Genomic DNA, 13,718 nt, shown 5'->3' with positions numbered 1-13,718 from the left:
CTGCCAATTCTGTCTTAGACCTGGCCTATTTTTTATAATTTAGCTGCCTGCTGAGAATTTCTAACTCAGTTTCTAGCTAGTACCTTCACTTTAATATATCCCAAACTGAACTCCACTTTCTTCAGAACTCTGGACTTTCTTTCCTTTCTGTGGCAACACTATTATTCCAATCCCTTGGGCTCCAAACCATGGCATCATCTCTGACTCTTCTCTTTCCCTTGCCAGCCACATCAGTGAGTTGTCAAGCCTGTAGATTCTACTTTTGCAAAGTTTCTCCAATCCCTCTCTTGTACTATTCCCACTTCCACAATCCTAATATAAAAGATCTGTTACATTTTGACTAGATGATTAAAATAGATAGTCTCATGGGTTTGTCTCCAATCACCTTCCAACATATCCCATTATTAGATTAATTTTTGTAAAGTATAGTTCCAATTATATCACTTCCTTGTTCAAAATCTTCAAAGAGTCCCTATTCTCTATTTAGTTAAAAACCAAATAGCCTAACATTTAAGGCCTTCCATCACTATGGCCCTAATCTGGCTGTTCATCCTTATTTGTTATAATTTTCCTATAAGAATGTGATGCTTCATTCAAATCACCCTATTCTACCAGCAAGTCCTATATTTTTCTTTCTAGGCTCTTAATCACCCTTTCCCCCATTAGTGAATGGATTCCTTTCCATTCTTTTTCTTCATATATTGGAGGCCTTCTCATGCATCAGGATTCATCATAGAGGCTGCCTCCACCATAAAGCTTTTCCTAATTTCACTGGATGAAATATGATCTCTCCCGCTTTTAAATCCCCAGAATTACTTGTTTCTCTCATATGGTATGCATTGGTACCATATCAGCACTTGACCTTTAATATAATCATGCCTCTGATACTCTTTTCTTTTCCTATAAAGTCATTAAAGATAAGGATGATCACTTACTTATTTTTGCTATCAACCAATCTCAACACCAACTATAGCTCCCTTTGTACATGGCAATATCTATCTATATCTATCTATACATCTATATCTATATAGAACTATCTATATCTATCTATCTATCTATCTATCTATCTATCTATCTATCTATCTATCGTTCATAAGTTCTTTTGCACTTCCTAACTCCATGAAGAATGGAGCAATGCCCATTCCTCTGTTCTCTTCTTTGCATATATTTATCAGCAAACATACACTAATGCACTAATCATGGCTACAGTTTTATATTCCTATGGCATCTAAGACACATCTCACCTCTTCAGCTCATAACACTTTTGTAAACTAAGACTAGAGATGCTGTGGGATCAGCTCCATGCTCTCCTGTATATGGAGTCAGACTCCCTTTATGGAACTGTACACCAACTAAAGGGAGCCTTTCCCAGGAATCATCTGTCTCTCTATGTCTCCTGGGGCTTCAGACAGATCCCAATTCCTGGGCAACTTCAGAGAGCCCAACCTTCTCCAGGTAAAGTTTATGTTCACATTTCCAGATTAACTTGCATGTCTCTCTGGACTTGGGAAAGGGAGGTTGTTCTTAGCCTGAACAAAAGGGACTTCATGCCTGACTTGTTCCCCAGGGAGAACAAACAAGGCCATGTTTGCCCTTACTAGAGCACTTTTACAAGCTGAAAAGGATGGGCGTATTAATCTATTTCCTGTTTAGAGTGATGGGGAGCCCAGCTGGGGTGGTTACCAGGCTCACAAAGAAACAGGCAAAATTTTGGCAAGGCTTTGGGAGACCTAGCAACAAAAACCACTTCCCCCACCCCCTTTCACATCCACTTGAAATGCAGGTTGCTTCAAAGCAGCATGAGATCCCTGGGAACTTCTTGTGCCCTTTCAATAAATCTCTTCTCTGAAGGGAGATGACTCAATCTCCTTTGCCCTCAAAACCAGAGCCAACTCCGGCTACCAGCAGTCATGGCTTCACAAAAGAACAACTTACCCCAGGTCCCCTCCCTGACTCCAATCAGTCTCCTTGTTGCTTCAAATGGCATTAAAGAGGGTGTGTGGACTGTGTTTAATTACCACTGCCCTTCTGGAAATACCTTGTTGATGCTGTTTGTGTGGAAATGTGCTCATTTACAAACGGGCACCTCTACTTGCCAAGTAGAAGAGGCCAGTGCAAATGATAGAATTCGTCTTCTTTTACATTGAATAAACTTTTTTTTTAATTGGGCAGATCTGCTCTGGCCAATAATGAACTGGCTCTGCTGACTCTCAGTAATTTGTTAATTAAATTGGGAACTGCTTGCTTTCTGTAGTTCAGTAGAAAGGATTTATAAATTGAGTGTGTGTGTATGTGTGTGTGTGTGTGTGCATGTGTGTGCGTGTGTGTGTGTGTGTGTGTGTGTGTGTGTGTGTGTGTGTATTTCTCCTTTTATAAAATGTGTCTGTTTACTCCTTGTATTGGCCTGTAAACCCATCGTTAGATGGAATGGAGCAAGAGTGCTGATGGAAAATTGAGACTCAGAGACACATTTCATTGCTTGATGGATGGGAGAAGTGACCCAGCCATGTTGTCTAATTTTTCTCAGAAGGAGGAGGGATTGCACATCTGCTCAGAAGAAATAAATCACAGGGTCAGAGGCCAGAGGTCATTAGTCTATAAAGCTTTATGACCTGTATCTGACAGTTATTTCTCTTGGATGGAAAAGCAAGAGATAGAGAGCTGTGCTTACTTATTCTCTTTCTTATGTCCTATCTCTCTCTGAGTTTAATTTTCTTGTTACACTCAATCCCCAAACAGTGCCTTGTCAGCATTTCTATTATTTACCCTTCCCTATCTTACTCCTTTTTACTATTTGTTCCAGCATCCTATTTACCTCTTCTCAGTCATGTTATTACTGTTTTGTTTGTTTCAGTCAGCTCTTCACCCTTCTCTAGGAACTTAATGTTAGCGACACTGCTTATTGACAAATTCTTGCCTCCTTGAAGAAATGCTAAATTAAATTATAGAGATAAGCTCATTGGTGTTCTTGTTTTGTTTTTTATTGTTTTCTTAATTCCATATTTATTTTTGTATTCCTACATTTTACATTGGTTAGATGAAGGGATATAGATGGAAGGGAAACAATAGCTATACTAATTTCACATTTATTTCCAATTCTTGCTTTCTATTTTATTCAGAACTGTAAAAAATTTAAATAAAAACTAGGCTAAAATATAGATTTCTCAGAAGAAGAATAAAATGAATCTCAGCACATAAGTCTCTGTAATTTGGAAGAACATATTTTTGAATATTAGTGGAAAGATGTCCATTTCAATTGTTTAAGCAACGAAAGGAATAAGAATGAAATAAAGAGTAAAGCATGAGAACTGAACAAACCTCACACATACTTAAAAATAAATTAGTCTGGAAGGGAAGTAAAGGAGATCAGAGGCAGAGAGAATGTTACAGAATGAATTTGGGATGAATCACGTGCCCCTCCACATCTATCACAACCCTCATAAGCTGTTAGTTTACCACTATGACACCTTAGCTAGACTGAAAGCTCCTTTGAGGAAGCTCTGTGCCTCGTATGTTCTGTGTTTATTCTCCAGCACAATTCCTGACATGTGAATCCTCATTAAGTGTGTTCCCAATGAGTCAGTGGCTGAATGAAATTATCAAGTACTTAGGATAATGGGGCTCAGATTGCAGGGTTGTCTTGTCATCACTGATCTGCTCTCCTCTATGGAGCTGTAGCCCATGTTATATTTCCTGTGTGCCATAGCCTGAGTCTGGAGTTCTCTCTTGTCCAGCAGGAGAGCGGATGCAGAATTGAATATGAGAGAGGCTAATGTCCAGGAGGAGACAAGAACCATGAACAGGGGTTTTGTCTCCGTATTTATTGAGCTCACAAGATATTACTCACGTGGCGAACATGAAAAAAACCAAGATCTTACACACATGGATGTGGAGTAAACAATCAGACAGTAATCATTAACATGTGTAAGAAGCAAAGGGTCTGGGGGAGAGGGGTCTAGTGGAAGTTGTGATCAAGGTACATTGGCGCCAGACGGAAAGTGATTTCCTGTAGGTGATGTAACAAGTTTCTCGTGATCCCATTACAACATCTAGTCAGCTAACCTCAGGTGCTTTTGCCCCATGGTGGTGGCTTTCCACCCTAAGCTTTTTTCTAGCCCATTTATGTAAGTAGAACCTATTTCCTCATACTTGTGGTCCTTCCTGTGTGCTGTGGTTTCTTACTTCACATTTTGCTCGCTGTTCCTTCTGGCTGCAGCAGACCTTTCTCTCTACCTACCCTCGCCTACATGTCCTGTTGAGTGTTCAGTTTAGGTGACCTTCCTTAGGGAACTGGGTGATGTGTTACAAAACATAACATGCATTCAACTCTATTGGGCTTGTGTATTTGACTTGTCTATACCTCTCTCTAGACTAAAAGCTTCTTGCAGGTAAAAACAAATATCTTACATATTTCTGTATTCCCAGTGTCTAGCCCAGGGCATAAGGCTGAGTAGAAGCTCAATAATGTGTTTGTTGAATTAAAATGAATGAATGAACAACAACAACAATGAAAAGGAATGGAAAGGAGAGGGAAACAATAGTGGTGAGAAGGAATGGACTATTGGAAACAGCTCATCTCACTTCCTTTGAGAATACAAAGTATAATCTTATCAGAAAATTGCATTGATTTTGTTCTAGTGCCATCTTACTGAACCATCTGATTGGAAATGTCTGCTGCTCTGGGAAAATGAAAGTAAGGAATAAGGCTTGTTAGGCTACGGTGTTCAGTTGGACTGCAAATGACTAGAATGCATATGACAAGCAGTGTACCTAGGCATTTGCCCCGGCCACAAATGGAAAGCAATTTGGTGACTGTCCCACTCTTAACTGATGGAACTTATTTCCCACTGACTTCTAACACATTCCTTCTCCTCTGGTTAGGTCTGTATTTTTATTGACTCCATGAAAAACCTTATTCATGTCTACTTCACTGCCTTTTCTCACTACGTTTCTTTCTTTTTTTTTTTTTTTCCTTTTCTCTCCCCCTTCGTTATTACGAAAAACTCTGATCATTCAAGAATCAATTCAAGTTTCTCTGCCTCCAGGCTAATTTAAGACTTCCAAACTAATCTAAGCCTGTCATCTGTAGAACACCTGCAATATTCCTACCTGCATTACGACATGCAATATGGGATATCGTTATGAGTAACACCACGTTGCCACTGCTTTATCTGCTCACTTTGCCTCCCAACTAGAATACAGACTTCAGTACAGGAATTATTATTCCGACTTTTCGTAATTCTTCAAATCACTGGCCTGATAACATGTTATTAATTCAATGAATACTTTCTGATTGAGGAGAATGGGTTTGCAGATAACTTTTAAATATATATGTTTATAAAATAACATGGCTCTCAGGCAACTTTCTGATTGTCCTCCCCAGATTTCTGCCTTGTCATAAAATTTAGGGCATCCTGGTTCTATAATTTTATAGACATATAGACACACAGATATAAATCTAGAGATGTAGAAATAGCTATTTCCCTGTTTTATTGGAAACTTCATATTCAAGAGTTTCCTGTACTGGCAAGCTTTTCTCTTACTCAATCCTAAAAGGGTATGATAAATAGTTGTTTACTGCCCTTTGAATAATAGACTGTCACAAATGCTACTTCTGGTTTTGTCCTTTCTCGGCTAAACAACCTTAGCCCCTTTAGACATTTAAATGCCACGAACAGATGCTCAATAATATTACTTGGTGGCTGGGAATAATTTATAGTGCTTATTTATGGAAGTAGATGAAAATAGAAGCATTATATATATTTAAAGCTTTTCTTTCACATATGGCATGCTTTACAGGGAGTGAGAATTTGGATGAATGGATAGATGAATGCAACTAATATTCTCATTTCAGTCTCATCTAAAAAGAGGGGAAACATATGAAACATCAGAATGGAAGCTAAAATGCACAAGATCCTATTTTACTATTAACTCAGACCTTTCTTATGCCAGATGGTGTCAGAGGAAAGCTTTTGTTTTCTTCTTGATGGGCATCTCCTTTGAATTTTGCTATCGAGACACATTTCCTCTCTTCTCTTGTATTCACAAACACCGTGGCCTTCATTCATGAACCTCTTAGATGTAGTAGCTGGTTTGGGATTTCTAGGCATTGTGTGCCCTTCTGATTGATTTCTGGGAGGGGAAATTATGCCTTTTGAGCCAGTAAAATCTTCAAGGATTTGGATAATTATACATGCTACCATAATACCCTACAGTAGTACTTACCACACTAAAATGCAGTTTATCTACTTTCCTATCTCTCTGAAACCCATACTGCAACACACCCAGTTATCAGGAACTTTCTGATTTATCTTTCTATTCTTATCTGGCATACAGCAGATGCTTACGAAATATTTCTTGAGAACACGAACAAATGAAGACCAGCAAATTCAAATCTACTTAGATATTTAAAGGAAGCATTTATACTTCCTGGAATCATATGGGACAGAGGGAACATTTATTATAAATAGATGCCTATGCTGTGTCTGGAGCACAGCATATGTTACCTCATTTAATCCTTTCAAGAAATTCATGAGCTATTCTCTTATTTGCTAGCATTTGTCAGTTATTTACCTAGGTGACATACACTGCTTTATCTTTTAAAACATATCATTTAATATTTTTAATGATCCTATGAGGCAGGTATTACTATGACCATTCTTAAAATAAGGAAGTTGAGGCTTAAAGAATATATGAAGGATTTCAATCCAGGATCTAATTCCCAAACCTAAATATTTCCTATCTTGCCATAATGACTACAATACAAAGTGATTGTGACATATAGGTTATTTGTGTGACTTTGGTTGCTCTCTCTGCTTTTCCTCTAATATCTGTATCTAACACTTTCTCCCTGTGTAGCCTGCATTAACTCCCTTCTAGACAGAGGACCTTACTACTCACTAGCAAATATAGAGAAAACTACTGGACATTTTGTAGCCTGGTAGCAAGTCTATAAATATATTCCTTTTACTAACAATCCTCCTGCATCAATTGTGATCAGATTGTTACACAAAGTTACATTTTAGAATGCTTAGCTACTTTTGCCCAAGGACCTGCAGCTTTTCCCAGCAGGGACCCATGGATCTCGCAATTGCTCAAAATTTCATGAGTGGTCCGGTACATATAGAAGGTACTCTAAGAGGTAAGTATGAGACCTTTATCAGTAGAATAATTTTAATCATAGCTTTACTAAATTCTAATTGGACCCACTGGACTTAATTTAAGGAGTCACAGTGAACTAATTCCAATGTAGTGTTACATCTAAAATATCAGCACAATGTGGCATGAAAACAAAAATGTGTGTTTGTGTGTGTGTGTGTGTGTGTGTGTGTGTGTGTGTGTGTGTGTGGTATGTTTTATGTGAATAGTGGGGTAGGGGAAGGGATGTGGGATCAGAGCGGTGGACTGGAAACATTGTTTTAATCTTGCCTTCATACCATCAGAGAAAGGTCTTGGTTCTGCCCTTTAAGAAAGACATAAGAGTAGATAAAGGGGAGAGTAACTAAATAAAAGTAAGAGAAACAGGTTGTCATACTAATAAAACCAGATTCTGAGATGGAAAGAAACTTAGGGGTTAGCTACTACAACTTTCTAACCCACATGGAATGCCATTTCCGTCATCATCAGGAAGTATCAACTATCCTCAAAAGGCTAGATCAGAAGATTATCATTCTCATTTTGCAAAGACAGAGACCAAGGGGAAAGGCATAAAAACTATTAACAAGAGAATGGTATGGATAGAGTAAACACAGATTCAGTCACCTAATAGCAGAATATCTGACTTAAAGTGACTTCTTGAACCCAAGAGATAGGTGTGTGCTTGTGACATTTAGATTGGCAGGTATGGAATGTGAATCAAACTTCTTGTCATGAGACCTGGACTTATTTGTTATTTATTTATTTATTTATTTATTTATTTATTAAAAAAAATTTTTTTTTTCAACGTTTATTTATTTTTGGGACAGAGCATGAACGGGGGCGGGGCAGAGAGAGAGGGAGACACAGCATTGGAAACAGGCTCCAGGCTCCAAGCCATCAGCCCAGAGCCCGACGCGGGGCTCGAACTCCCGGACCGCGAGATCGTGACCTGGCTGAAGTCGGACGCTCAACCGACTGCGCCACCCAGGCGCCCCTGTTATTTATTTATTTAAAATTTGTTTTAAGTTTTATTTATTTATTTATTTTGAGAGAGAGAGAGAGAGAGAGAGAGAGAATGAGCAGGGGAGGGGCAGAGAGAGGGAGAGAGAGAGGGAAAGAGAGAATCCCAAACAGGCTCCACACTGTCAGTGTGGTGCCTGACATGCGGCTCAAACTCATAAACCATGAGATCTTGACCTGAGCCCAAATCAAGAGTTGGCTGCTTAAGTGACTGAGCCACCCAGGTGCCCCATGAGACCTGGATTTAAATCCAGGCTCCATTATTAGCTAGCTATGTAGCACTGAGCTGTACATGTGACTTCCCATTTAGAAGATGAAGGGGTAGAACTCAATGATTCCAAATTCGTTTCCAGCAACAAATTACATAATCTTAAAGAAAATATTTACTTCTGACAGTGGATCAGAAATTACCCTAAGGTCATATTGACTAAAAATAAGAACAGTTTTTAGGAATGTGGATCTCAAGCTATTATATTTTCCTCTACTAAAAATTATGTCATTATTGTGTTTTCCCCATAGGCCTGCTCAACATCTTCTCTAAGCCCTGTATTTCTCTTTATAAGATCAACTTGCTTATTCCAGGACCCTCCCACAGACTCATTGTTGGGTTAGCATTCACTAAGATAATACCAAAGCCATTGCATACCTTGTATAGGTTATGCACTGCACAAGAGCACCCACTCACAGTAGCAAGTGGGGGCTGCAAACAGTGTGCCTCTGTGTGCATCTACCCAAAAGCAAGCATACCTTTTTCTAATTCACTCTAAGGTGCAGTATGGGCTTTGGGTGTTCTGGGAGGTGGGATTCACCCATTGGTTCCACAATCTGAACCTGATCAGGCCTGAAACTATGAACACTATGAACATCAACACTATGAACATCCATACCCCAATGCTCAACATGTATTAAAAAACTAATTACAAGGAACTTTCTCTGTGGGGCTAAAGAGGGAGCTCAAAAAGGAATGATACATATCAGTTCCACTTAAGGGGCAAAACATTCTAGGCAGTTCAGATTACACTTTTGCATCCACCTATTTTGTTGCAATACAGCACATTATCATGAGGGCACACATTTTTAAACAAAAGTTATTGATAGAAATTTCCTCAGGGCTAACTTGCACTGAATCCCTGCTGAATGATCTCAAAGGACTAACACAAATTACATACATTGCATTAGGCCTGGGTATGCATACTACAGTCAGAAGCATATTCACAGGAAAATCTCATTGAAGCACTTGTTGATATTACTTCTCCCTCATGAAGAATTTGATACATTTCTGTAGATACTCAGCAACCTATCTGTGGTTTGGGGGGCAAATGTGGTGTGTTAGGTTTCCCTAGCATTTCACAGAAAATGCAAATTGTCCAAGCTCCCTTCCAAATCAAATCAGACTGAAAATGGCTCCCATAGCTCTCCCTTCAACCATAAGATGTTCCCATTAGTGTCAATTAATGCTGAGACCTTGGCATTCTGTATGCATGATTCATTAGCGAGAACCCTCATTTACAGCCGAGAAAGCAATGCAATGGAACAGCTGTAGTAATTTCTCACTTCCTGTACACAGACCCATGCCCTGCAAGCTGCTGACCTCTCACCATAGAGAAGCTCCCCTCCCTCTGGCCTATGACAGTGTGTGCTCCAGGGACAGTGGACAATGGCCACAATGATGGCGAAATCCTGCCCAATATTGCAGCTTCCATGCTTACTTGAGACCAAATGTGAGAGAGACTGTGACTTTAACCCTCCCTCCTCAAATGAAATTCCTAATTCAATTAAGGATGGTACAGAGAAGCCGAGACCTCTATTACTCTGCAGCACATTGATTTTCTACAAGGTACCCACTTCATCGACACCCTCTAAATCTGTAGAATATCCTGCAAGTCTTATTATTAACATGACTCCAGTAATCAAAATGGCTCAACTAATTTATAACTCTGCTCTGCATCAGAGATGCTGGTTTTTACAATCTCTATCTACACGTACTTAATTTTGCCTGAATATTTTATTGGTATGACTTCAGATACGATAGTAATTTATTAAGTGGTAACAGATAAGTCACCATTTTTTCTTTTCCTATCCAACTGCTTCTTTCCTATTCTCCAGGTAAACAAAAGTACAAACAAGAAGAGGCTGGGATGCTGAGTGACAGTCTTTCAAACCTGCCCGTCAGAAGAGTAGGGAGAGTCCCCCCCAAGTCTAAGAAGCCAAGCAACAGTAATGCTCTTCAAAATGAGAAAGGGTCGCTCTCTGCCTTTGAGGGAAAAACACTCAAGACCCAGCAATCTCTTTCATCCATGAACTTGGCAAGCATCTTTCTGCCTATTCCTACTCTTCCTGCTCCTAGAAGAAAGCAATGAGACACTCAGCCCTGCTTTGCTTAAAGCAGAATTAAATTCTAAACAAAATATATTTGGGTTTTAATTTTCATTTTCATTTATTTCAAGTGGGAGTTGGGAAATATAATTTTGTACTTCCTACAAACAGTAGTGTAAGTAACTTTGAAGGGGGACATGTTTATGCCATTTAGGAGAATCAATTGTTGTTCAAGCACCGTCAAGTCTTTTAGAAATAGTACATTTGATCAATATCCCAGCAGAGCTATTAACAAGCATGTGACCTCAGACAAACCCCTAAACCTCTATAGGCCTCAGTCTGCTCATCTGTAAAATGAGAGCTTTAGATTAGATTTTCTCTATGGATCCTTATAGCTCTAGGAGACCATGATTCTATATGTTAATTGCAAATGATTCTTACCTGGGTGATAAAAATCAGTGGCCCAAAATACTCTTGGAATGAAGGCTGTCTTCAGCTCGTTTTTTTTTTTTTTTCTCCTGGACAAAGATGGAAATAGCAATCATTACCTGGAGCCTTGGGGGCTACTTGCTTGTAGTCAGGCTTCCCAAAAAGTCGAGATGCATTAATTGGCTATCTTCTGGGTCTAAATCTGCTTCTAAATTGATTGGGGATTTTACATTTTCCCTATGAGATCCAGCAATGGCTAGGTACTGAAAAGAAGTTATAGTTAAACAAGAAGATATAGTTCTGCTCCCTGGAGGGCTCTAACTAGAACAAGCCTCAGCCCTCCTCAAGCCTCTGCTAATTTTCTAGAGGATAGAGAGACCAAAAATTACCCAGGCGAGTTGGACATTTCCGATAAGTTTAAATAAACTAGGGCAGAATTTCATATACGTCATTGAGTCCAGATGATGCTAAGTAAACTGTATTAACTATTAAGATGTATCATTAACCATTTGTACTCAGTACAGCTGAAGTTAGCCATGAGGCTATATACTTTTTTATGTTGGCAACTTGTCATTTATTTTAAATATATATTAATACCTGGAAGGATTCAGTGGCTAGAATGCTTTTTATTTTCTATAAGGCTGTGTAGTCAGATTAAGCAAAGGTTAATAATCTCAGTTTGTTCTTTTCAGAGCGAAGCAAAAGACCATGAGCTTGTGGACAGAAGCTTCACAGGGTTAAGTGAGTCCTTAAAAACTTCTCTTGCAGAAGATGATGGAATTTTGGCTTCATTCCCTCAATGGCTATATCTGTGGAATAAGTGCGATAATTTCATTTCTTGTGCAAACTATTCAGCTAACCCTTCATACAGAATTATAGCTCACATTAAAAATGTGTACTGTTTCCCAGAGCCTTTTCCTCTCTTGTTTTAATATGAAACAATTGAGAGTTATATCAGCGCATTGGGAAAGAATTATTATCCTTGTCAACATCCTTAGGGGGCCTGATTAATAGAAGAACCACTTCCTCCTGACTAATGACAGTACAGGCTGCAGAAGCCTTCCCCAAACAATTGTGTAATTCAAGCTCTTTGTATCTAGTGTGTTTTTGACAGACTGGTCAATACTGCCTGCTGAAGAAAAGTATTTCTCTCAATTTCAATCACAAGGTAACCTCTAAGGAAGTTCTCAAGTCTGATAAGTAGGCTAGACTTAAAACATCAGACTCACCTGTGACACTCTTGCCTCAATAGAGATGTTGAATACCAAAGAGGAAGCTTAAACAAGGGAATCTGGAGTATGAATGACAGCAAAAGGTCATGTATTGTAGCACAGGAAGACAGCCAGGTGAATAGCAAAAATCTTAAGTTCTTTTACATGATATAATACAGGAAATAATAAAAGTTATCATGTATTGAATATTTACCAAAGTCACAAAATCTTCTAAGTGCTTTTAATATATTAACTAATTTAATTCCTGAAATAAACCTTATAAGGTAGTTGATAGGACTATAATATGTAAAAAGTTTTCTCTCATAATTATTTGACTCGATGTTGTTTTGCTTGCATTTTCCTACATCTTTTTTTTTTAATTTGATTTTTAAAAGCTAATGACATGCTATCATTTTAGTAATCTGTGACTCTGTTAATTCATTCCAATATTGCAGACTTGGCTTAGAAATTCTCCTTTTTAAAGAAAGAGCAGAGAAAATTTAGAAGATATAGCAGAGGATAGGTAAGTGATGAGTACCAATTTTGTTGCGTGGTTTCTCAGTGGTTTCAATTGTATCAGTGTTTTTTCTTCAATAGATCTTCAGTTATGTTTGTGATGGCGCCACAATCGCACCTGTTATGGGCGTATTGTGCCCCCTACCCTCACCAAAATTACTCTGTTGAAGTGTTAACCCTCAACCTCAGGATATGACTATATATGGAGACAGGGTCTTCAAAGATGTGACTCAGTTAAAGAGGCCCTGAGGGTGGGCCCTAATCCAATCTGACTGATATCCTTATAAGAAGAAATTTGAACATGGAGGCAGACCCCAAAGGCACATGAACCTACACGGAGGAAAAACCATGGGAAGAGGCAGTGAGTGGCCATCTGCAAGCCAAAGAGCATTACTGCGGAAGAAACAAAGCCTGCTGGCACTTTGATCTCAGACTTCCAGCCTCTAGTACTGTTGGAAAATAAGTTTCAGTTGTTTAAGCTCCCCAGTCTGTGGTACCGTTATGCAGCCCAAACAGACTAATACAGTGCCAGGGAACAAAAATACAGGTGTTAGCTATTTTCAACTTAGCCATTTCCCCTTTACTCGGCTCAAACAAATTTGCATTGAGGATGAAAACAGGTCTTAATAAGCCCTTATGACACGTATCTTGAAAGTGCTCAAAGTTACAGACCTAAACCCTATTTCCATAGGTAACTTTACCCTGGTTATTTAGTAACAAGGCTGAAAGCCCATGGGGAGCGTCTAGCAGAAGAAAGGTGATTTTTACAGACCTGTCTACATGGCATGCAGTGTTGTTTAATCCTAGGAACAACCGGACATTGTAGCATCCCATGGCCATGGACACCTTTGGGTCCATCCATAGTGTAGCTCAGGGCAGTGACAGCATGAAGAATAACCTTTCAGTAGCCCTGCCTTTCTATGGCAGAGATGGATCTTGAGGCAAGTTCTCCTGATGCCCATGCCCACTGAAAAAAAGATTTTTTTTCCAACGCACAGGCTTAAACAATTTTAGAAAACTCTGGCATTTGGGTATTTACTAAATATAATATTTAGTGCACTGGGGATCTGAAATAGTATTGACACTTAA

Source organism: Felis catus, chromosome B3 (assembly GCF_018350175.1).
Source record: "Felis catus isolate Fca126 chromosome B3, F.catus_Fca126_mat1.0, whole genome shotgun sequence".
NCBI lineage: Eukaryota > Metazoa > Chordata > Mammalia > Carnivora > Felidae > Felis > Felis catus.
This window is presented reverse-complemented; position numbering follows the sequence as displayed.